Below are 25789 nucleotides of genomic sequence, written 5' to 3'. Positions count from 1 at the left end.
CTAGCTGACAAGCAGGGTACCAAAAGACAAGCTTCCCAGAATCAACCAGAGCCTCTCCTTTTGGGCTCCCCTCCAATTCCTCAGAGCCTGCACTCCACAGCTGGAGCTCATTACTATATCCCTCACCAGTTAGCAGCTCAAAAGCCTTGTTCTGTCACACTGCAGAGGGTCTGCACTTTGGCAGCAAAGGAAGCCAGGACCAGTATAGTGCCTTTAGGCCTTGTCTGAGGAACCTTAGAAAACAAATTTTCAAATCATCAAGGAAATGAAAATGAAAAGCAAATCATGAGAGAGGAGAAAATGCTCCAGCTAGCCACGATACTTAACATACAGGACACATTAATGGGACATTACGATCACACCAAAAAGAAGCACATTAGCCTTGCACCTCTCCAGTTCACACAGGGCAAAGATGAGCTATGTGGCCATGGGAACATTCATGCAATTCAACATCTTTGCAAGATGATGATGTGTCTCTCAGAGGTACCATAAGCATTTTGTGATCCTGAGGTTGCTATGGTGGCTGATTTTGTGTTGAATAACATATAAACTTGGGCAAATCTACATAAATTATGTCTGGCCTATGGATCCATGGCTCTCTAACTCACACACCCTGATCCGTAATTGAAGAAACATGTTTGGACACAGAGCAATGGGGCATGGACATATGTTCTGCCGGTAAAGAGGCTTCTCAGGTATTTTCATCAGGAGGGCTATTTATTTCCCTCTAGCTAACCAGCTGTTGATTGCCAGCGCACCTTTTCTGGAATTATTTTTTGCAAGCCTTTTAGGACAAAGGCTACAATGAAGAGCACTTGGCATTTTTCAGATAATACAAAGTACAGCCTAGTAAGCATGTTTCCATTTTGATGCGCAGAAATATAATACTCTTATGCACATTCTGTCCATATTTGTCACAAAATGATGTTTTAATATAAAATAAAACCCCTGAAACTTACCACTATATTGTTTCTCTGTCTTTTATCTCTTGCCTCTTCCATGAGCCACAACATTCCATGGAATCCAGAATTATATTATCACAACCCAACTTCCTTTTCTTCAAGCAGAGCACATTGCAGTTCTCTGAAAACAATGCAACAGTGTCAGCTCCAAGCACCTCCCCACTTCAACCCCTCACACTCTTTGGTGCCATTACTTTTCATAAAGAAACTGCAATAGAACAGAATGTATGTCTATTTGTAGCTAGTTTACAGCCTATGCAAAAGGGGTTTGAAAAGTGCCTCAAACATACTTCATACACTCTGGACTCTTCACTTTATCTGTCAGTGACCAGAATATGACATTTTCCCAGAAACAAGATAACGACACTCCAGTTTTCACAGAGCAATGTCGTGTTATACTGTATTTTTTTGTCCTAATGTCCAAGATAACACCTAAGTCATGTACATTTTACTCTCTTCTGGAAATGCAGCCAACCAAAAATCCACATAAAGGTAACTCCAGCTGGGAAAGCCACTCTCATCTCAGAGGTGAGTGGAGTGTGGCGATGAGTCATGAGAGCTTACAAATGGCAAAACCAGGTGTCAGAGTTTCCAAATGATATTAAAGGCTCTCCCTAACATTACTGGGACCTGAGTAGGATTGAACTCTAGCTCGGTACCAACGGCAACAGGGAAAAGTGTGCAGGCGTTTCTGATTTTCCTGTTGCATTCTTTCAAAGAGCCAACTTTTACAGAGGGTAGCCACATGACTGGAGCCTGGGATTTCACTTGGCCCCAAGCCATCAGTACTAACACATGTCTAAGGACTCAAAGCTGCCTCACTAGTGGGCTCCTAGCACCTCCACTGCAGATGTGGGTTTTTTAGGCTGTGAGTGTGTGATGTCTGCTTCTGAAGCTTACACGAGAAAGACAGCTAGGAAAAGAAAAGAAGGTATGGGTATGAGTTCCAACAATGCCCACTCACAAGTAGAAAGACATCTAGGAAGTAAGCCAGGTTAACCCCCACACCGATAGGCATCAGACAGGTTTTCCAGAAGAGCAGCCTTTGACTGAACCCTGTTGGTGCCTATTCCACCCTTCCAAAACCCAGGTCAATGTCTGAGTTGTGGATAAAGGAACTTGACCTTGGAACTAATTACTGCCCACCCCCAACAAAGCTTAGGAGAGTTCCTGAACCATTTCTTTGTCTATGAGACTAAGATAATCAATTGAAAGTTTCTAATAAGAAAGTGATAATAATGAATGGAGCCCACTACTTATCTGAAATGTCAAGGTAACAACTGCAAGCTGGACAGTAAGCACACTTTCCAGTAAGGAGACAAAGGAATCTGAGGCCTAGTCCTAGCATGTCATGACACACTGGCTAGCCCCTGGAAGGTCATTTTTGCTCTCTGTGACTCAGTTTTTCCATCTATACAAAAAGGAAGTAGGATTAGATGACCTCCAAGGCCACTTCCAGTTCTGATACTGAGTGAAATCTGTGCTGCACACAGCAGCTTTACAGCTAGGCTACCCTAGATGGTTATCCAAAGTTTCTCTCTCTTTCTGCTACGTGCCCACGTTAGACCAACTTGCTGTAATATAAGAAAAGACTCAGCAATAGGCTGGTAGCAGCAAGAAGCAACAAGCTCAGCCCACACAGCAAGAACACTTGCCACTGCATGGTATTTTCTCAGCTAAACAAATTCCAGACACATCTGCACAGCACCTAAGACACAAATCAACAATAGAACATATGAACTTTATGGGTGGCCTTCTTAAGATGTTCAAAAACATTCTAGTATATAAACTCACCAGGTCTATTCCACTCCCACTCCCACTCCCTGAAAGACACAGGATCCCTTTAATACCAGGCCCTGCTTTGGCTGCAACAATCCATCAGCCCAGAGTCTTTAGTCACCTCATACCCTAAAATCAGCTCAGTTCTACCCACTAGATCCTAGATATCCCTGGTCACAGGTCAGGGTATGAATTTTCTCCTAGCCATAGGTGCTTCTAAAACAACAGCTGGGTGCAGAGCCTGCCTATAAGGAGCAAAGATCTGAAGTCTAGTTCTAGCTATATCATTGACAAAATGCCTTAACCTTTGGTAGGTTACGTTTGCTCTCTATGACACTCGGTTCTTCCATCCAAGGAGAAAGTTGGATTAGATGACCTCCCAGGCTCTCTGTGTTACAGGACATGCCTCAGACATGAAGGAGGGACATATATACCCTGGCCTAGAAGTCAGGAGACCGAGGTTCTAGTCCCAACTTTGCCACTTACTAGCTGTGGTTGTCCAATTTGTTAAAATGGTAAAGGACTTGGAAGTCATAGGGACCTCTGTAGTACACCATAGAATAGTAACAACTACTTTGCCAGCAAAAACTTTTGGCTTTATCATGTGTACATCTTTATATAAAAATATCAATAAAAACAATATCAGTAACTGAAATATTTTTAAGAAATATATTTCTAATTTTTCTATTTTATTCATTTGCTAGTTCCTGAAGCTCATTTTTTCATCTATAAGAAATCATCTATACAAGGTCTTACCTTGTTCCTATTATCAGCCCCTCTTCTGCCCCATCATCAATCTCCTCCTTATTCTGCCAGCCACTCTGGCTTTGACTTGCTAAAACTTTCCTAACATGCTCCCTCCTCAGGGCATTTGCACTTGCTGTTTTCTGTGCCTGGAATTATCCTCCCTTTTACTTCCTTCAGGTCAAAAGTCACCTTCTCAGAAGGGCTTTCCTTGGCTTCCCCACCAAATATTCCAGACCCTATCCACACTTTCTATGTCCTTTGCCCATTTGCCCAGTTTTTTTCTCATGTCTCATCACTGACGTACCATCTCTTATTTATTTATCTTATTTTTCACCTCTTCCTCCACATCACCCCCTGCCAAAATGTAAATTCCATGAGGGTAGGGACTTTTGTCTGCCCTTTTTTTTTTTTTAACTGCTGTTACCCCAGTGCCAAGAATAGTAGCTGGTATAGAGAAGGCACTCAGAAACTATTTTGGATAAAGGAATAAATAGTAGCAGGCACAAAATATTTAATAAATATTTATGGAAGAAAAATTATAAACTGAAAACATATATCAACAATCTGCCACATGAGAAAGGTTTCCATAACTTTCAATGAACAATTGACAGTTTAGTCCAGCTTTGGAAACTACAGTGATCCTCAGGAGGGGCATTTGGAGTCCTGGGTGTAAATGCTCTCTCTCCGTATTGTGTGTTCTGACTTAGGCTGGTTAATCCTCTCAGCTGCCTTCCCAATCACTGATCTACACTCCTGTCTGGAAACATCCAATGATATGTCAGAACACAGAGTCCTCTGGAAATAAAAGTAACCACAGAGAACGTTTCCTGAGTGCCAGGCTCTGTGCTTGAACACATTTCTGGCACTATCAGCAAAGCTTACAGCCACCCTATAAGATGAATACTATTTATCTTCGTTTTTCAAGTGAGGAAACTGAGCCTCAGCAAGGTTGTTTCTTGCCCAAGTGCACACAGCTAAAAGTGGTGAGTCAAGGCTTTAAATCTAGGTCTTAAACATTAAGCTCTACCCTCCTCTCTTATCTCCCATTGTCTGTCTCCTTCCTGCTGTTGAAAATCCTCTCCCTATCCCCAAACCTGGACATTTGTGTTTGGGGATTAAAATATATATATGTGACCACAATGATAAGGGTATAATGACAATTGGTAACAGTCCATTTCTCTCCATGCACAGAACTAACAAGCCTGGTGCAAACGAAGAAAAGCTGGATAGGAAAAAAACCCTGTGTTCAAATTCTGACTCTGTGAATTTACTGGAGCAAATTGCATAATCTGAGTCCCATTTTCCTCAATTATAAAAAAGAAGGATGCTATCAACTGCACAGCACTGTCATAAGGATAAAAAATAGTATTTACGAATGAGTCAAGCTCAGTACTTGGCACCTAACAGCAGCTAAGTAAATGCTTGCTTGCTTGCTTGCTTCTTTTTAGGCTTCACTTGCTCCTGGGCCAGGGATCAAATCTGAATTGCAGCTACGACCTACATCACAGCTGTAGCAATGCCAGATCCTTAACCCACTGCACCAGGCCAGGGATGAACTCATGCCTCAGCAGCGACCTGAGCTGCTGCAGTTGGATTCTTAATCCATAGCACCACAGCTGGAACTCCAATGCTGGTTTAATTTCCTGCCTTTCCAATCTCGAGTATGAGCACCCTCTCTTTTATAGTTACTTCCAACCTCCAGGAAACTGCTGGTTAGCTAGTAGGGGAAGAGAACTTCTCTATCTCCAAGGTAGAACAAAAAGATCTTCTTTTCCCTTTTATTCATTTGCTTTCCCTGTCACTTTAATGGCCCTTATATCAGAGCTATGGAATTTTAAGATGTCGATGCAATCTTAAAATATCAGACTCTTGTTAAAAATGAGGAAGATCCAAAATCCACTATGTCATAATGAAAAATGCTTAGTGTTGCCCTTCTTTTTGATAAGTGACAAATAACCATTCAGATCTTAATTGTGCTGATCCTAGATGAGATTAGCTAATTAAAATTAATATTGTAAAAAGAAACTCATGTCAAAGATGGAAAAGAAAGATTAAATCCAATACAGAATCTTTCCTATGAGAGAGAGATTTCAAAATGTTTAAAGTTCCATTTTGTTGCCATGGTAGCATCATTTCCAACTATTTTCAGTTATCTTGAAATACTCAGTGAGGTCAAGTATATCCTATGACATCTAAGTGTTTTCCCAGGTTTATTTAAAAGCATCATTCTGTAAAGGCATCTAAATGTTTGCTGACATCTGAAGATTAATACTGAAATGAAAATATTTAGCAAAATGTCTACCTTTAGATAATGCCACAATAATAATACCTTGAATTTATCCAGTGCCTTTCTTCTGAGCAGCTCAAAGGGCTCTGAAACCATTATCTCATTAATCAAAAAACACATTCCTAAGCTAGCATATCATGATGTGGATGGTTAGTGCTGTCAAAAGTTCCACTCTGGAAACCACATACTGTAATTAGAGGGCTACTGGAGCAAAATGAAATAATCGGGGGCGGGGGGGTACACACAACTATCTCAATGTACAAGTTCTAATACAAATCATGCTCTCCATCAAAGATCCTCCCTGGGAATCCACTAACATTTTCTATGTTCCCAATTTAGATATGAGGAAACAATGCTATCATGTCTTAAACTGGTAATGCCAAGGAAATAGCAGCAGACTGAAGTCAGGAGGCATGGTTCTTATGGAAGCTCTGCCTTTAACTTACTTACTGGGTGTCCTACTATGTGTTCTTTCCCTCTCTGGACTAAACTTTCCTGGCCCAGAAAAACAGGGTTGAATGGATGAGTGGCCTTTTATACTGTCCTGAAATACTTTCCACCAACGAGTGAGAATCCTCTTATCATTTTTTATCATATCACAAGATTTCATGAAAAAAAAAATTTAGGAGTTCCCACTGTAGCACAGCAGAAACGAATCTGACTAGGAACCATGAGGTTGCAAGTTTGATCCCTAGCCTCAGTCAGTGGGTTAAGGATCCAGCATTGCCATAAGTTGTAGTGTAGGTCACAGACACAGCTTGGATCTGGCATTGCTATGGTTGTGGTGTAGGCCGGCAGCTGTAGCTCCAATGGACCCCTAGCCTGGGAACCTCCATATGCCGCAGGTACAGCCCTAAAAAGACAAAAAAAAAAATTTAACTCCCTACTTCCATGTTCATAGCAGCATTATCCACAATATACAATACGTAGAAACAACCTAAGTGACTATCAGTGAATGAATGGATAAATAAAATAGCATATACATACAATGGAATATTCAGCCTTAAAAAAGAAGAGAGCACTGACACGTGCTACAACATGGATGAACCTTGCAAACATTAGACTAAGTGGAGTAAGCCAGACATAAAAGAACAAATATTACATGATTTCACATACATGAAAAATCTAAAATTGACAAATTCATACAGATAGAAAGTTGAATAGTGATTTCCAAGCACTCAGGAAATGGGAGTCATTATGTGATGAGGACCAAGTTTCAGTTTTGCAAGATGGAAAGAGTTCTGGAGACGAATCGTGGTGATGGTTGCACATGAAGTTAATGTATTTAATACTACTTAAAAATGACTAAGATGGTAAATTTATGTGTATTTTACCACTATTTAAAAATTTTTTTTTAAAGTAATGGAGTTCCTGCTGTGGTGCAACGGGATCAGAGGTGTGTCTGCAGCCCTAGGACACAAATTCCCCAGCCCAGTACAGTGAGTTAAAAGGATCTAGCATTGCTGCAGTTGCAGCGTAGGTCACAACTCTGGCTCGGATCTGATCCCTGGCCCAGAAACTCCATAAGCTGTAGGGCAGCAAAAAAAAAATTTTAATTTAAAAATTTAAGTACCACTGCTAAAGACCAGTTTGAAAATAGTAAATCTAGTAAAACCCTCCCCAGATCTGAAGTATATCTAGGTAGATCTGAAAAAAAAAAGTATTATAACCAAGAAAAAGTGAATCCTTAAATTTCAATTTGTTATGTTAGAAGACTGAGTCGATGGTGGTGGACAGCAAACAACATTTCTCCATACTACTAAAGTAAGTTTGTATTAACAAAAAACTATTCTCCAGGAGTTCCCTGGTGAGCTAGTGGTTAGGATTCGGCCCTTTCACTGCTGCAACCCAGGTTCAATCCCTGGTCTGAGAACTGAGATCTCATATCAAGCTGCTGCATGACACGACCAAAAACAAACAAAAAACTGTTCTCCAAACTTTTTTAGGAAGGGTTCTTGGAGTTCCTGTCATGGTGCAGCAGAAATGAATCTGACTAGGAACCATAAGGTTGCGGGTTTGATCCCTGACCTCGCTCAGTGGGTTAAGGATCCGGCATTGCCGTGAGCTGTGGTGTAGGTTGCAGACACAGCTCAGATCCTGTGTTGCTTTGGCTGTGGTGTAGGCAGGAAGCTACAGCTCCAATTCAACCCCTGGTCTGGGAACCTCCACATACCACGAAAAAAGAAAAGAAAACAAAAGGTTCTAGGTTACTGCTGACTTCCTTAACAGAAGGATCGTGGGCCTGGTGATTTATTTCACATTCAAGTGACCTGTTTACTAGGGTAGAAAGAACTATTTTTTCCATAATCGTTAGATTGGAAAAGGAGAGAAAGGCAAGTGAAAATTGGATTCATACTTAAATGCTTGAGGGCTAAAGTGGCTTAGAGTTATCTTGAAGTAAGTTTGCTTTGGGGGGGGTGCAATTTGAGCTACAGCTATAGCATCCCTATTCCAGTTCTTCCAACCATGCCTAAGTCTAGACAAGACCCAAATCCACCTCTGAGGAAAGGAATTTGGATCCTTTGCCTATGACTTTAGTCCATGCTATCATCCTGATTGTAAGCCTCCCTATAGAAGAAGACATAAACCTGGTACTCAGAATGATTACTTTGTCCACCATCATCCAAATGTGAAAGAAGGCACTGAAACTCTTCTTTTAGTTCTATTTTCCCACACTGGAGGAAAAAAAAAAACTTAGAAATAATTCCCTCTGGAAAATAAGAAAATTGTCACAAAAATTCAAGCCAGTTTGTGGCTGGGGTGGAGGAGGGGGATGGTCCATAAAGGAAACTTGGAGAAGGGGAAGGAGAGAATGGAAGGGACAAAAAAGTATTTGCCTTGTTCTCAGAGCAGGAGAGGACCAGGTTACCAGGGTCCTTATATTCAAGCTTCCTTGAAAAAGGATTGGTTGAAGAAGGGCCCTGTAGTAATGCACTTCCTCAAGAGATGGCTAAAGGTTGCCATGGGAACCTTGGTTCTGTATTTCTCTGACTTGGATGAATGTGTAAAAGTTGCCTAGCTGGAGACTTTATTTTAATCACTAAATGTCCTTTAGGAGAGGATTTGAAGAATTATCTTTAGCAAATGCGTTTCAAAACAAAGCTAATTTCTCACTGAAAGCTAACTGTGTGGAGGCTCAATTTGTTTAGAAGCATGGTAGAAAGACTAGATGAGAAGTTGGAAAACTTGGGTCTTTGCTAGGTCACTTGCCAGCTGTGATACATGAAGAAAATCACTTCACTGGGCATCACTGTCCTCATGAAACAAGGATAATAAAACTTCCCCTACAAGGCTGTTCCCAGGTCTTCTCCCAACTTGGAAAAGCAAAGGTGGAGCAGGGAAGGAAGTGTTATGCCCTGCCCTAAGAGGTGATACGGAGTTTCCCCAAGTGATTCTGTATCTGATTGCTGATTTAATTACCAAGAAAAGCTTGTGGATATTTTCTTTCACAGACTCTAAAGTAGGAGGGAATTCTGATAAAGCTCTGGGTTCAGTGACTTACCCAAGGTCACACAGTTACAAAGTGGTAGAGCTGGTATTCGAACTCCATCTGACTCCAAGTTTAGTGCTCTTTTCTCCTCACCAATTAGGGAGGAGAGAAATGAGACTGAAAAAGAAGCTTCTCTACCTTTTAAGTCCAGGAAGGAAAAGCTAATTTTTAAAAAACACCTGTATTAGCTGTGTTGGCAATATGCACACAAACATAGCATGGATGCAGCAAACAGTGTCATGATTTCCAGATCAATTTAACACCATTTTACTAAAATGGTGGGTGAAGTGAGTCAAATAAAGTAGAAATAATGTCTCTGTAGTTAGCTGGATTCGTTCAGGTAATTTCAAAGACAATTTTCATTCCCCCCTCCCCCGTTTTTCAGCTTCTGTACTTTCATTAAAAGAAAAAAAGTCTCCTTTTATATATTTGCATATCTCAAGATGATGCCCTCCTTAATACCTCCAAAGGCACACAACAAGATCAACTAGAAAATCTGGATAAAATTGCATACAATTGGCTCTATGATAAGAAATGCTTGTTTAATGTGGTTTGTTTTCTTCTTAAAAAGAGCCTATCTTTAGCCATCAACCAGTTTTAAAAACGGACCATCACTGCTTATTCTGTTTTGATATTCCCCTACACTTAAAAATTTGCCATTCCTTTCCCATGGCAAATCAAAGGTTTTATACAAAATCCTTCACGGCTAAAGTAAAGCCTTAGTTATATATCTTCCTATTCTCTGATGATTAGGTCTGTGTTTTTGTTATGGTAAATAAGTATCTCACAGAAGTTCAGAAGGTCCTTTCTAGTAAGTGTTTGCAAAGTCTCTGAGGAAATCAGTCTCTTCCTAACCTTTATTTTAGACCTATGTAATTCTTTTCTCCAGGAATCCTTGCACCAAGTAGCACAAGATAAGCTTTGTAATAAAGTTGGATGAGTTGGACTGTCTTAAGTAAAAAAGTAGCCTTTTCAAGAAGATACTCTTGTTGGAGGAGAAAGATGTTCTGCACAATTAATGTTTGCAAGAGGGTCATTGAGTAGGTCAAATTTTAACTGGTGGCAATATATCACTCAACATCCAATGGTGAGCTGATGAAAGCATCTGATTGGCCTCAGCCATATGAACCCAAAGCCAGGAATTTCTAAACCTTGCAAGGCGAGCAGAACCGTGAGGGATAGCCTCTAAAACAGCTGTAGAATGTAGCAGATCTGAACCCCCAGCGATTCCACCCTTTTAAAAATGTTGGCTAAATGACCAAGTTTTTAGCCAGCTACTTATTCTTAATAAGTCTGTTCGCCAAAAGAAGGTTCCTGTGCAATACAAGAGATTCATTTTAATCTAATTCAGTATCTGAGCTGATTCAAGTTATTCAGCACCTCAGTTAGCCCCACGCACTGACTCTTACAGAAAAATGAAAATCAAGACAACATAAGGATGCAAACTTGCAAAATGTCAGAACTGGAAGGGAACTTAGATTTCAAGTCAAAACACTCCTCTGAATTTTTCAGATGAAGAAACTAAGTCCCCCCCAAAGGTGACTTGCCGAAGTGCACAAAAGTGTCCACCTAACTCGACATTTACAATTTAGCCAGTATTCTGTCCCACTTTCAAAGGGAAAAAGCCAAGAATTTTGGTTTAATCTTAAAACTAATTCTCTCTACCCACTTTATAGTTTTGTTTCCAGGAGCTCCGTGAAAAGCAATATCTTCACCCCCTCACCCCCACCCCCCACCAGAATCCCTAGCTTAACAGTTCCTGTTTTCTCACTATGCCCTTCCAGCTTTCAGTCTCCTCCCCTCCATAAGGGTAGGTCCAATTACTTGGTAGCCCACTTAGCATAGCAAAGAGCCCCAGTCCAGAAATGTTGTGTGGAAAAACCAGAGGGCCCCCAGTTGAAGCTTTGTTCCTCCCAGCTGTGCTTACTTCCCCAGCAGAGCTATAATCCCCACTGCTATGGCTTCCTCCAGGATTGGCTCAGGCCCCTGGGATACTATTATTACCTAATTTTGCATTGTACCTCAAGGCAAAAAAAGTAATGAAGGAAAAAGCCTACAACTCTCATTCCATTTCCTTCACTGGAAAAGTGGGTATCATCATCCGGGCTGTTCTGTGAACTGGGACTTGCCCAGGACAATAGGCTTCTGAGGGCAAGGTGATTAGGCCAGCAGTGCAATGTGTTTGATTAGCACCAACCAGCTCTTTGTAGAGGGACAATATCAGGCCATACAGTAACAAGATCACGTCTTTTGATTTGGGTTTGCTCCCTCTGTTGATACAATCCATTATCCTGTTTGCCTTTCTTACTACACCAAGGCATTGCACCAAGGGCTTCAAGGATTTTTTCTATAATAACCTCCAAATCCCTCAGCACCTGCCTTCTGCCAAAGAACCTCCCTCTTCACATCGGTGCTTTTCTTTGTCCTTTCAGCATCACTTTGAATAGTTAGGTAAAGCTGTACTCCCATCCCAAGGAAAAAGAAAACTAGGGCAACAACTATAGGGCCTCATATTTAATAAGAAACAAAATTAGGCAGAGCAATTGAGCCATTGTTTGCTTAACCCTTTCCCTGTTACCCCTGTCTTAGTTTCACTGCACCTCGAACCATCTTTTTCAGACATTTAAATAGACTTGATGAAGAAAGGAAGACAAGTTCCAGAGCTTGGAGCAGCAGCCAAGAGATTCATTAATGAAGTTTCCCTTCACAAAGGCAACTACCATATCAATTTTTAAAAAAAAACACATAAACAGTATGATGCTGCCTGTATTAGGCCCCTAAACTACCCAACTCCTAAAGCAGAAAAGTGCACCCAACCAAAATTTGTTCAGACTCTCCAAAGCTCCCTTAGAAATCACATAAGATGAATGGAATCTCTTGAATTCCCAACCTTGAAAATCTATTCACATTTGAAAGGTATTCACATTTGAAAATGTTTCATATCCAGAAACTTTCGCAGAAAATACATGCCAAAGAAAAAAATATTGATGAGATCATTCACGGCATTTGCTGACAGAACTAGCTTATAAATAAGAGACCAGAGAATATCATGAATCAGGACTTGTGGGGAAAAAATGGGTTGTGTGTTTGTGTGGACTGCAAACCCCTTAAGCTCTGGCAGAATTCGCATAATGCAGGATCTTGTTTTCCGCCCCCTACCCCAGCCCCTGCCTTAACATCTTATGTATGTTTATGCAAGATTCTCCTGTTTAATTATGATTCATTCCAATTTGGACTGTAAATAGAAGGCAAATTAATAATTTAGAGGGGAAAAAAGAGCTGGGCCCTTTTCTCCTCCCCTCATTCCTAGGTCAGCCGGCTCGTTTATGAATTAGTGCTCAAGCAGCCTGAATAGGAGAGAATGAATGTTTGACTAAATCCTCTAAGTATGAAAGCTCTTCACACCATTTGGTCTTGAACTGATCCAATAGCGAGGTGTAACCACTAGTGACAATAAAGCGCCATCTGGCAAAGTGAACTCTAGGCAAACAATGACAAGCAGAAGTGAAAAGAATTGCAATGATTTCCACAAACATGTGAAATACTATAAACTGTGGGACTTAGCAGCTTCCTCCCGAGGCAAGTAAACAAATGCAACACTTCAGCGGTGGCGCTGATTTGTGGGGCTCCATCTCTGGGAGAAGGCTAGGTTCCATTTGCATTTAGCTAGGGAAAAAAATGTATGCAGATTGGCGAACAAAAAAATATATAAGCACTACTAACCAGACGTCACTTTTCCTTCGCTCTTTACTGTCAGGGTGATGTACTGGAAGTCTTTATTTCTTTCAGCTTGGGCCTCTCGGTGCCTCATTCTCCTTCCAGCCTGTTCTCATGCCTTTCTCATCACCTGCTGAGGCCTTGATCACGGACAGAGCAGACGAGCAGCGGGGGGACAATTAGAGAGGAGTTCAGACTTTGATCATTTGACCATATGTGAATACAACAGCTGACCACATGTTTTAAAAGACAACTAACTTAAATGTATTTTTTTTAAAAAATCACAAAGCAAGCATAGATACTGAAATTTACATTTTAATTATCTGGCACAATGCTGCATTCAACTTTTTCAAAATATTTAATATGGAAAAATATATCTTGGCATATCAAAATAGGAAGGGAAAGCACTTTTCTGTGTTTTCTCCCCACCCCCATCTTCACTCCCCCCTCAAAATGTGTTCCCTTTCAGCAGAACATTTAACCACTGTGGATGGTGAAGAATTCTGTGCCAGAGATTTCAAAAGGCAGATTCAAAGCTGCCAAAAGTTGGGTATGATTACTAAAGGTAAATTAAGCTTAAAATAAGCATAATCATTTATTTTTAAAACATGATTTTAGAGAAAAAGTATCTCTCTGGCACTCATACCCTAAATTATTATTCTTTTAATGAGAAGAGCATTCTCCATGGTTTAATCTCACTTTCCTAATTATTTAAAATGACCATTACAAAATTCTAAAATGTGTCTTCTAAAAATGTGAGAAAATGAAACACCCTTGATGGCAATTAAAATAAAACTATATAATACTTGGTTAGCTAGGAGACACTGCAGCAGCTGTGCACAAATGAAGGTTTATTCGTGCTTAATTCTATCAAAACATTTGTCACTTCTCTTCTAGTTCTCTTTAAACTGTCACAGCTGAACTGATTTCAGTCTGGCTAGGTGAATATGGACATACACTCTCCAGTTTAGAGCCAGTTCTTATGTTTTCGTATGCAACTGATCTGGAGATATAAGGCCCTCCTTATCTTCTTCACCTACTAGATAATTAACATATTCATGAACTGGTTATTTACTCTCAAATAGGAGGATAATAGAAAAATAACACTAATTGTTTTGACAGCAGTTTACTTAAGAGTTATCTGGGGGAACAAATGTTTCTTTTGTAGTGTTAGGAAGGCAAGCATTTATCTATGTATTAAGCTTATTTTTGTTCTTAAGGTAGACAGACCAAACTAATCTGGGGTGGGGAAAAAAGTCTAGAAGAAATAATTTAAGTGAAATTTTATCTGACATTCCCCAAAATATTTTGATCCATTTATTTCATCAGTTGTGAGGGAGGTTAGCAATATGATATATATTGTAATAGCTACATGTACTAATGTATTTATTCATTATCTTAGCAATATGATATATATTGTAATAGCTACATGTACTAATGTATTTATTCATTATCTGTGTGTCACTGTATTTTTTAAATATATATTACCATTTAATTTGAAAAAAAAAATCCCACCTTGCTTTACTTTACTTTGGTATCATCTTAAATGTAACTGGTTTATAATAAATTATGGGATGAGCTTTAAGCTTGGGGATTATTTCAGCACACAGTGCATTTTTACTTTCAAAGAGTTCATGCTTACTATGACCTTTGAAACAAAGATTCCTTAAAAAAGGCAGATTCTTCTCTTAAGTACAAAGGTCTTTACCAGGTCTTGTGCCCAGACCTTGGGCATATGATAGCCCTCTCTGGACCTATTTCCTCTTCTGTAACAAATTAATAAACTATTTGATCTCTAAGTGATCTTCCAGCTCCAAAGAATCTCTGATTGTATAACTTCCCTACCAAAACAAAATCAATGTTCACACCTCTTTCTTTCTTAAATGAACTCTTCCCTCTAGTGTGGAGAGAGAGGTGAATGAACCTATATTTTTACCTACTTTGTGCTAGGCATTCTGCAGATATTATCTCCTTTAATCCTTATGATCACCCTGCAAAGTAGCCCTTATTGTCTCCGTTTTATAGATGAGGAAACAGAGGTCCACAGAGGCTATGTACCTTGCCACAACCCCTACAGCTAGGAAGTTGTAGAACCAAAACCTGTCATTAGATAAGCATTCTCATTACTACACAACACTCCCTCACTGAAAGATAACGGGTATCAGAAGATTAAGCTTCTAGTGTCTACTTTATCACTGATTTCCTGGGACAAATCCTCTACCTCAATTTCCTTAGTCCATACAGGCTTTGTAACTCTGGGATCATGTCACCTACCTCATTATGGTTAGAGGCAAAATCAAAACGGCAATAGTAAACAAAAGGCAAACCATGCACTTCCTCCAGGATGACGAAAGAGACACTGCCATTGCAGGTGGCGAGAGCATGGAACAACCCTTTCTGAACACAGAACAGCATTTGGTGGTTGAACTGGAATATTTTAAAAAATAACTTTGGGAGTTCCCGTCGTGGCGCAGTGGTTAACGAATCCGACTAGGAACCATGAGGTTGCAGGTTCGGTCCCTGCCCTTGCTCAGTGGGTTAACGATCCGGCGTTGCCGTGAGCTGTGGTGTAGGTTGCAGACGCGGCTCGGATCCCACGTTGCTGTGGCTCTGGCGTAGGCCGGTGGCTACAGCTCCAATTCGACCCCTAGCCTGGGAACCCCCATATGTCGCGGGAGCGGCCCAAGAAATAGCAACCACAACAACAACAACAACAATAACAACAACAAAAGACAAAAAAAAAAATAACTTTGATTACGGCAGCATTCTTTAATGATGTTTCTTGAGGTTAAAGGAGTTTTCTGCAAAGTGGGAAAATTCTGGGAAATGCATTTCAATAGCTCCTTTTGAACTGAAATACAATCTATGGAGAAAAAATATCCTACAAAATGAAAGAAATTGAAAAGCATTCCTAGTAAACATGCTATATTTTAACTTCTTATGTACTTAACACTTTTAAAGTGAACACACACAGAGAAAATCAGCTGAACTCAACCTAGGAGTATTTGAAGCCACTGACGAACATGGGGTAACTTCTCAGAATGTCCATTTTTAACCAACATTTCAGTCAAAAGTTTTTTTTAAAGTTTTAAGACACACAGAAATAGTCTCTTGTGTGCCAGAGAACAGAAGCATCCCAAGGGAAGGAAACTAGGATGGGATCAAGAATTTGGGATGCCAGGTAAGAAAGTATGTTAAGAGCTATAGATGGGGACTGTGGGCATCTTGTGTGATTGCTGAAATTTCACAATTTTCCCATTTGCTATTTTTGTCCTTTTTGTTTGTTTCGACTACTTTAATAATTTTCTGTAAAACCCTTGTGTCATGATTTTGTAACATTTTGAAAGCCTAAGGAGAATTTGAGGAAGGTTATTAAACCTCCTCCCATCACTTCCCCTGGTCCCTGAAAAATGTACAGAAGCACAAACCATTTGCATGAAATTTCTTAAAGAGTCTGCTGCCCATCTAAGAACCCCAGGTTATGATGGTATATTTAAAACAAATTAAGACACCACTGCACCATTTTCAACTATCATATTGGCAATGAGTAAAAGGCTCAACAATTGCCAGTGTGGTTAAACAAGCAAGTTCACATACCACTGATGGAAGTACAGATTGGTGACAACTCTCTGGAGATTTTTAAATGCGCACAATCTTTGATCTAGTATGTTCAAGGCTAGAAAACAACACCAATGTCTATCAATAGGAGAAGACTGGTTAAATGAAGGTAGCAATATCTAGGCTTCTGGTGATGAGGTAAGTCACATTTTTAAGAAAAGGCATAGTCCCCTCTCCCTATTATCATTGTGGCGAGGGACTGTAGTTGAGAAGTGCAGGAGTTCAAGTTCTTACTAGCAGTTTAGCTGTGAGTTACCTAATGGACCTCCTTATAAGGCAATTAGTGAGACAATGAGGGCTCCTGTGACACAGTTCTAAAGGGCTGTACTATTAGGGTATTACAGCAGTGGTTCTCAATCTTTTGGGGTTCAAAGACTCCTTTGAAAATCGAAAATGCACATATGCACAAATTTTGCATATAAGCTCAAGGGATCCTTGTTGTCTGCCTCCCCACCCCCAAGGGAGTTCCTGGACACTAGGTCCTTGCTTTAGGCTTCAAACAGAGGGAAATTTTCTTGACGGAGGCCTGGAGGGAAAAACAACTATAAGTAGCTAAGGACAGAGAATCCCACACCTGGGCACACTAGATCTCTCTTAAATTCCTGATTTCAGACCTCTAATGAATCCTCAAACCTTGCACAGAAATCCTACTATATTTCCTTAGAAATCTCTCCTATTTTCTAAGACAACCATTTCAAGTCTATTCCTACCTCCTACCTTCCTTAGCTGTGACCTTGCCACTAAGCTCATTGAGAAAATAGAAGCCATCAAACAAGTATGACTCCCCTTCCCATTACTAACCTATAAACCCAACTACATTTACCCCCATCTCTTCCTTTAGTTATGACTGAGGAAATGCCTCTCCTGTCCAAAGTCAACCCTGCCATTCATGCTTCTAGATTCCTTCCTCAGCTTTCTTTCCTGAGGTCTTATGTTATAGTCAGAATAAAATCAAAACTATGCCTATGATCTGATTTAAATGTTACAGGCAACGCTCTTGTTGCTGTGCGTAAATCTGGATCTGGGGAGAGATAAGAGGGAAAGCTTGGAGGCCAGATATTTATTGATCACCAGGTACTGTATTGTGGGAATAAAGTGGTAAGCAAAACCAGCATGGCCAATGGAGCTTGCAGTTGAACAAAAAAGTGAAGGTGCAAATTGAATAGGGCTTTCAAGGCTCATCCAGCTTCCATAACTTGTTCAGAACACAGCAAAGCAAATCAACCAAATCACAGACTCCACACTCTCTCCTAAAAATCCTACTGTGACTGTTATTGTAGACAAGTTTTTCAAAAAGTTTCACAGCATAAAATCTGGTTCAGGGTTTCCATGAAAACATGACCTACATGAATTTGATCTAAATAATAACAACGTAGTATCCACCAAACAAAAATTTTCGAAAAGTGAGTGGAGGAAAAAACCCTAAAAAGAAATACACTAAAATAGTGTTTGCAGTTGTATTTAAAAGCCGAGATTATAGGCCTGGTAGCCTAGTGGTTAAAGATTCAGTGTTGTCACTGCTGTAGTTCAGGTTCAATCCCTAGCATAGGATCTTCTGCATGCTGCATCCAAAGAAAAAAAAAAAAAAAACCAAGATTACAGGAGATTTTAAATTGTATTTATTGTTTCACTTGTCTTCTAACATTTTCCTCTAATAAATTTGAAGAAGTTAGATGGATTCACTGAGAATACCACAGACTGAAAAAGCAGACCAAAAAACAGGAGCAGATATTTGTAATACCCTTCAAATCAATTACAAAGAGAGCACAATTTTTAAAAAGTGAGTGCAAGACTTGAACAGGTACTCCAAAAAAGGAATTCCAAATGGCCACAAATATATGATCATATACTTCATCTAATTAATAATTCATGAAATGCATATTAAAACCACAATAAGACACTACTAAAACCCCTCAGGATGGTAACAAAGACCAACAATGACAAATATTGAAAAGGACATGGAGCACTGGGAACTCGCACCCACTGCTGAAGGGAGTACGAATTGATACAATCCTACTTTGGAAAACATCTTAGCATTAATTAGTAATACTGAAGGTACAAACACTTAGTGTGGATGATCATCCTCATAACTTTATTCTTGGTCTTCAGAAACTCGAGCACATGTGTACGAGGCATAGCAGCACTGTTTTGGAAAACAAACTAACAAACAAAAAGCTGTTAACAACCCCAATTTCTACCAACCAGGATAAATTAATTATGGCAGAGCAAACACTGGAGTATCACACAGCAATAACAATGAATAAACTACAACTGCATACCACAACTTGGAAGAATTTTTAAAATACAATGTCGAGTTAAAAAGCTCAACACTAAGTACAAGACTCAGATTCCATTAATGTCTAGTTAAAAAAGAGACCCAACCAAACTCTATTGCTTAGGGATGAATAATCAGGTGGTAAAAGCATAAGGAAGAGGAAGTAAAGGTTACAGTTAAGGTCAAGAAAAGGCTATCTCTGTGGGGGGGGCAGGTGTAGGAGAAAGGGAGGTGATTAGGCAACAACAAAGGGAAATGTCTGGTGATAATGTTCTATTTCTTGACTTGGGTAGTGGTTAAGTGGTTAAGTATTTGCTTTATGACTATTCATTATAGCCCTCATTTCTATTTTATATATACTTTTCTATATGTGTATTATATTTCATAAAGTTAGTAAAGTCTATTTTAAAAGGTAGATGGATTAAGTACTCCATGTAGAAACAGTAAAAAATGCTATTAATATATTAAGTGAAAGGAGCAGGTTATAAATCTAGGTATACAGCATGACTGCAACAGCATAAGCCACAAGTAGGTAGACAAAAATGTGTGGAGTGATAAGCAGAAATGAAAGTAGCTGTGCTAGGTTTCAGAGTCAGAATACTTGGTTGGGTAAGTTTCTGGTAATCTCTTTACCTCTCTATATGGGAACTCTTTGTACCTTCCCCTCAATTTTACTATGAACCTTAAGCCGCTTTAAAAAAAAAAAAATAGTCTGGAGTTCCCGTCGTGGCGCAGTGGTTAACGAATCCGACTAGGAACCATGAGGTTGCGGGTTCGGTCCCTGCCCTTGCTCAGTGGGTTAATGATCCGGAGTTGCCGTGAGCCGTGGTGTAGGTTGCAGATGCGGCTCGGATCCCGCGTTGCTGTGGCTTTGGCGTAGGCTGGCAGCTACAGCTCCGATTGGACCCCTAGCCTGGGAACCTCCATATGCCGTGGGAGTGGCCCAAGAAATGGCAAAAAGACAAAAAAAAATAAAATTTTTAAAAATAGTCTATTTTAAAATGTTCGGTACACTGACTGACATATAGGAAGCAATCAATAAATGTCAGTTATTATTTTATTACCATGGTTACTATGTTATAATATACTCAGGTCCTGGGTCCTGGTAGGTGTTCAATAAATAGTTGCCACCATGGTTGCTTTCTTCCCCTTTAGACCTGTGTACTGAGCTGCAGGCCTGGTCATCTACTAAGCCATCTACCCTACCCTCTCCATTGTCTATCTATGGCCCCAGAGCACTTGCCTCTTGCATCACTTAGGCCTCCCACTATATTATCTGTTTTCCTGCCTGTCTTCTCCACATCCTCACTTCTCTCTGTATCCTCAGCCCCCAGTTCAAAGTCTGGCACTAAAGTGAGATAATAAAGGTTTTGTTCAATGAATAAATAAATTAAAAAGAAATGAGAATGAATGAATAGTAGGCCCAATCACTGCATATTCTGTTCAGTTCATTTGATCACAGTCTGAGCATTGCTGATATTTCTGGCTTATAGCCCCCACATTTCCAACTCATCGGTGGATATAAATGCTACTAAAACATTGCAAAGGGAGGAGTTCCCATCGTGGCTCAGTGGTTAACGAATCTGACTAGAAACCATGAGGTTGTGGGTTCGATCCCTGGCCTGGCTCAGTGGGTTAAGGATCCAGCATTGCCGTGAGCTGTGGTGTAGGTTGCAGATGCGGTTCGGATACCATGTTGCTGTGGCTCTGGCGTAGTCTGGTGGCTATGGCTCCGATTAGACCCCTAGCCTGGGAAGATCCATATGAAGATCCATATGCCGTGGGAGCGGCCCTAGAAAAGGCAAAAAGACCAAAAAAAAAATTGCAAAGAGGGTCTTTCCCTACCAGAGAAAGCATTTTATTTTTCAGTTCACAAAAATCAAGATGGCTCTTTTTGGAATTTTTGTTTATGAATCCAGATTTTAAACTCCTTCTACTACTCACAACACATGGGACAGCCCAAAGACTGAGGCCTTAAGTAAGCAGACTCTTTCTGAGCCAGTCTCCCAGTAAGATGAATATTATTATGCTTACTATGGAGTACTAAAGAGAGAGGAAACAAACTGTTAGTTTTTCCAAGGAGATGATCTGTATTATTTGCCATTTAAGCCTACCCTCACCAGTGAGAGTCCCAAATAAAAAAAAATAAAGACTTACATATTCCTCTTTTTTTCCATTTTTCTCTCCTATCTTCATACATACTATTATATGCATATATGCAAATATACATATGTATATATAGTGTATTATACATGCAAATATATATGTATATATATATATACATATGAATATATATTATACAACTACATCATTTATACAACTCTACTGTGGTATTACAATTCAGATTTTTTTCTTGTCTCTATTTTTCAATACTCCATATTTCTATTTTCTATTTATCATAGGAAAGTCTTGATCAAAATAAAAGAGAATTTGGTATAGAAATACAGTGAGGGAGAAACACCACTGTAGACAAGTAGGCCATGGCATGAAGAATAGATACATGAAGATTGGGGTAATGTAGAAGAAAGCTCACTGGGAACTGGGAACTGGACAAACTGGGTTTGACAACTGTTTCTCAAATCACTTAACTTCTCAAAGTCTCAGTTTCTCTATATAGAGACAATAATCCTACTTCAGAATATTACCATGAGGATTACATGAAATGTTTCTAAAATATGCAATGTGGAGAATTTCTAAAAATGTTTTACTAAATTAGAGATCCTCACATTTTTGAATTTGAGAATATCTTTTGAATATCAAATATTTCATAGGCCCTCCTACACACACACACACACACACACACACACACACGATACTAGTGGATTGAGAAAAATACGTGATAAAAAGCTACTGTGTACTTCACATCTACTAGGATGGCTTACCAAAAAAGAGGAAAATAAGTGTTGGTGAAGATATAGAGAAATTGGAATCATTACACATTGTTGGTGGGAATTTAAGATGGTGTAGCTGCTGTGGAAAACAGCTTGGTGGCTCCTGAAAAAATTAAACATGGAACATGACCTGGCAATTCCACTCTGAAGTATATACCCAAGAGAATCAAACAGATACTTGTATACCAACGTTCATAGCAGCATTATTCACAATAGCAAAAAAGGTGGATAATTATAATAAACAGATGAATGAACAAACAATATGTGGCATATACATACAATGGGAGATTATTCAGCCATAATAAGGAGTGTAGTTCTGATACATGCTACAACATGGATGAACCTTGAAAACATTATGCTAAGTGAAATGTCAGGTTAAAAAAGGACAAATTGTATAATTTGACCTATACAAAATATCCAGAATAGGCAAATCCATAAAGGCAAGGTAAATAAGAGGTTACCAGGGGCTGGGGAGAAGAGAGGGGAGTTACTGCTTAATGGGTACACAGTTTCCATTTGGGATGATGAAAATAATTTGGAAACAGTGGTAATGGTTGTACAACAGTGTGAATATAATTAATGCCACAGAATTGTACACTTAAAAATGGTTAAAATGATAAATTTCATGTTATACAGTTTACCAAATTTTAAAAAGCAAATAAAGAGCTATTATGAATTCACAGTGCCTTACATATAAACATGAGCTATATTGATTATTCAATCTGCATATGGATTTGTGGACCACTTAGATAGATTTTAGTGTATTTAAGACTGTATACACAGCAAATATTCACTAAGTGCTTCCTCAGTAAATGAGTCTCTTCAGCACAATATCCAAGCACCAGCTCATATCAGCCAATTAGAGACTTTGTGAATAAATGTGTGTGTGTGTGTTGGGGGAGGGGATAGTAGACAAGAAGTGTTATAAGAAACAGAAAGGGCTTGTCCCTGAATCCTGGCTAATTGCTTCCTTTCAGGAGAAACACCAAGGATGGAGCAGCCTGGCCCTTGCCCCATGCTGGTTCCTGCAGGTGCAAAAGGAGGACTACTGCTAATGCGAAAGAGATGTGCCATGCTGCACATGGCGCACAGATAAACAGGTCTGGAGCCTCCAGAGCTGTCAGCCTAGTGCCTTTCATGAGCCTTAAAAGCGAATTAGAAAGAAAACAAAGAAGGGTCGCTCTTAAGATCTGTGTTTCTCGCCATTGCTGGAAGTAAATATGAGGCATCTGGGAGAAACAGAGCCTATATTCAAAAGTTTACATAAAACTGAACAGGAGAGGGAGGTAGGCAGGGGTAGACAGAGATGTTACACAATAAAAAAGGAGACAGAGCATCCTTTCAAAATATATTGAGAGCTTCTACCACTTATCATTCAGTAAGAGTAAATGAATCTGAATTCCTATGTTGCCACCAGTATGAACTACGCTAAACATTATAAGATGATTCCTTTTCTCTTCTCTCTTTAAAAATTAGCCAAAACCGCAAGTGGATTTCTTCGGCTTAAATGGGTTTGCTTTTTCCTCTTCAATGTGCACATGAAAATGTATTCAACTAAAAGATGTCATTGATCAATTAAAAAAAAGTTGCTGTAACTTGCTTTCAGTGGTCATACTTTAAAATAATCAGCCATTACACAGTGGAAGCATTTCAGAGACATACACTATATTCTCTGATTTCATTAAAGCTCATTCTATTGATAAAGGGACTATATTTCTTTATAGTTAGAGCAAAATCTACCAATACACACAATTCTATTAAGTGATACCTATCTTCCACTTGATTTACATTATAGGACTGGAGCTATGTTTTACTTGGGGAGAAATCAATCCTTCAATAAAATCAAACTGCCCTTTATATTTCGACATATGTCTGTGTATGCATACAGAAAGCTCTGAAACAATATACAACCAACTTTTACTGTGATTAGTTCTAGGGAGGCATGTGAGTTGGGAAACAGGTCACAGTGAAATGTGAATGGGGACTTAACTGTTTATATTCTGTATTCTCTGAATTTTTTCACAATGAATATACAATTACTTTTATAATTAATAATTTTAAAATAAAGACAGGAGTTCCCGTCGTGGCGCAGGGGTTAACGAATCCGACTAGGAACCATGAGGTTGCGGGTTCGGTCCCTGCCCTTGCTCAGTGGGTTAAGGATCTGGCGTTGCCGTGAGCTGTGGTGTAGGTTGCAGATGCGGCTCGGATCCCGCGTTGCTGTGGCTCTGGCGTAGGCCGGTGGCTACAGCTCCGATTAGACCCCTAGCCTGGGAACCTCCATATGCCGCGGAAGCGGCCCAAAGAAATGGCAAAAAGACAAAATAAATAAATAAATAAATAAATAAATAAATAAATAAAGACAAATAAGTTTCCATGGATTGGAGAGAGTAAACTAACAAAAAGTCACTTATAACACCATGCAAGATAAATTACTTTTTCCCCCTTTACATATTATTAGAGAAAATAATATCATGAATCCCAATGTACTCATCATCCAGCTTCAACAATTACTAATTCCTGGCCAATTTTGTTTCATTCATACTCCCTCAAATACTTAAGCACACACAGAGCTAAATTTGTTACAGCAAATCCATAACATTATATCATTTTATCTGTGCATGCTTTACACATTTTATCTGAAACTACAGAAGAGTATAAGCAACTTTTCAAGATTATACCAACTTTTTGAAGAAGTCGTGTTTTCATAAAGTAAGAGAAGGCAAGTTTTACAAGGATAGTAATGCGATTTTTTTTTTTTTTTTTTGCTTTGCTTTTTAGGGCTGTACCCATAGCATATGGCAATTGCCAGGTTAGGGGTGGAATTGGAGCTACAGCTGCCAGCCTACACCACAGCCACAGCAACTCAGGATCGGAGCCGCGTCTGCGACCTACACTACAGCTCACAGCAACGCTGCCTGACCCACTGAGCAAGACCAAGGATGGAACCCGTGTCCTCATAGATACTCGTCAGGCTCATTTCCGCTGCGCCACAATGGGGACTCCCAGTAATGTGATTATCCAAGAATCAACATGACCCTCTTATTCAAATAGTTAATCATCCAAATCTAGCCCACGTAATCAATGGCTAAGAAAATGCAGTCAAATAGGGCGGAACCATAGAACAGCAGGTTCGTTAGAAAAACGACTTCAAGAAAATCTCTCTCTCCATCTACCACTTCCAAGCCTTACGGCAAAACAAGCAAATACACTTTCTTGCCAATTAATTCTTCACAGCTAGGTCTACGCATTAGAGAGAGAAAAAAATAGTTGCTGCAACTTGACAAAATGACCGGTGAATTATTCATGTAGTCACTGAACAGAAATCTATGGCTGCCCAGGGCTTCTTCATAACAGGTGACTCTATCACAAAGTACACTTTAAGATTTGCGCCAGGGCTTATACCATGTAACCAGTACCATCCACCTTCCGAGGGCTGGAGAAGTTCGGGTCCCTCCCTCAGAGCTGGCAAGTGGCCTGGGTAGATGCCCAGAGGTCCCTGTCCCACCACACGCTCTCACCTCTGCTCGAGAATTCATTTCTGGCCCAAGGCTATTGACCTTAAACAGACCACTTCTCTTCAAAGCACAAGCAAGTTTTAGCCTGGGGATGTGGCAGAGGTCTGGCACCAAGCACTTCAGAACAGAGGTCCTGATGAGAAATGGCTGTGACGACACCCCAGCTCAAGATGGCGACGGCCGGGCGTGGGCAGAAGCGCTCCGCCCAACATGGCGACCTGGAGCACCAAGCAACGCGCCTGCGCAGACGCCCGAGAACTCCGCCCCCTCCCCGACTGCCTGTGGAGAACTCTATAAAGCAGCCCTAATGGTGACCTGTCAGGGAGAGCCAGTGCTCTAGAGCACCTGCTCACACGTCTCCATTCTTTGATGGAAGAATAAAGCTTTCCTTTGTTCTGAACCGAAGTGTCTCCTTCTGCTGGCTTGAATGACACCAAGCAGGAGAACCCTTGCTGGGAACGGACTTAAAAGTCTTTAAAGTTTTCAAAATTCTTTTGGATCATTC

The 25789-nt window shown here is 39.9% G+C and overlaps 1 long non-coding RNA gene across 1 annotated transcript; it reads right to left on the bottom strand.

Moving 5' to 3' along the window:
- Positions 1 to 959: 959 nt before the first annotated feature.
- Positions 960 to 25412, bottom strand: LOC125118699 (uncharacterized). The gene is made up of 3 exons (XR_007132878.1): positions 25288 to 25412; positions 12989 to 13122; positions 960 to 1083 (listed from the first exon to the last, which is right to left on the bottom strand). It is a non-coding gene; the product is annotated as an uncharacterized LOC125118699 (long non-coding RNA).
- Between the last annotated feature and the right edge of the window lie 377 nt (positions 25413 to 25789).

This window comes from Phacochoerus africanus, chromosome X (genome assembly GCF_016906955.1).
Source record: "Phacochoerus africanus isolate WHEZ1 chromosome X, ROS_Pafr_v1, whole genome shotgun sequence".
In the NCBI taxonomy this organism is placed as follows: domain Eukaryota; kingdom Metazoa; phylum Chordata; class Mammalia; order Artiodactyla; family Suidae; genus Phacochoerus; species Phacochoerus africanus.
Note: the sequence above shows the minus strand (reverse complement) of the source record. Positions and strands in the feature narration are given on the sequence as shown.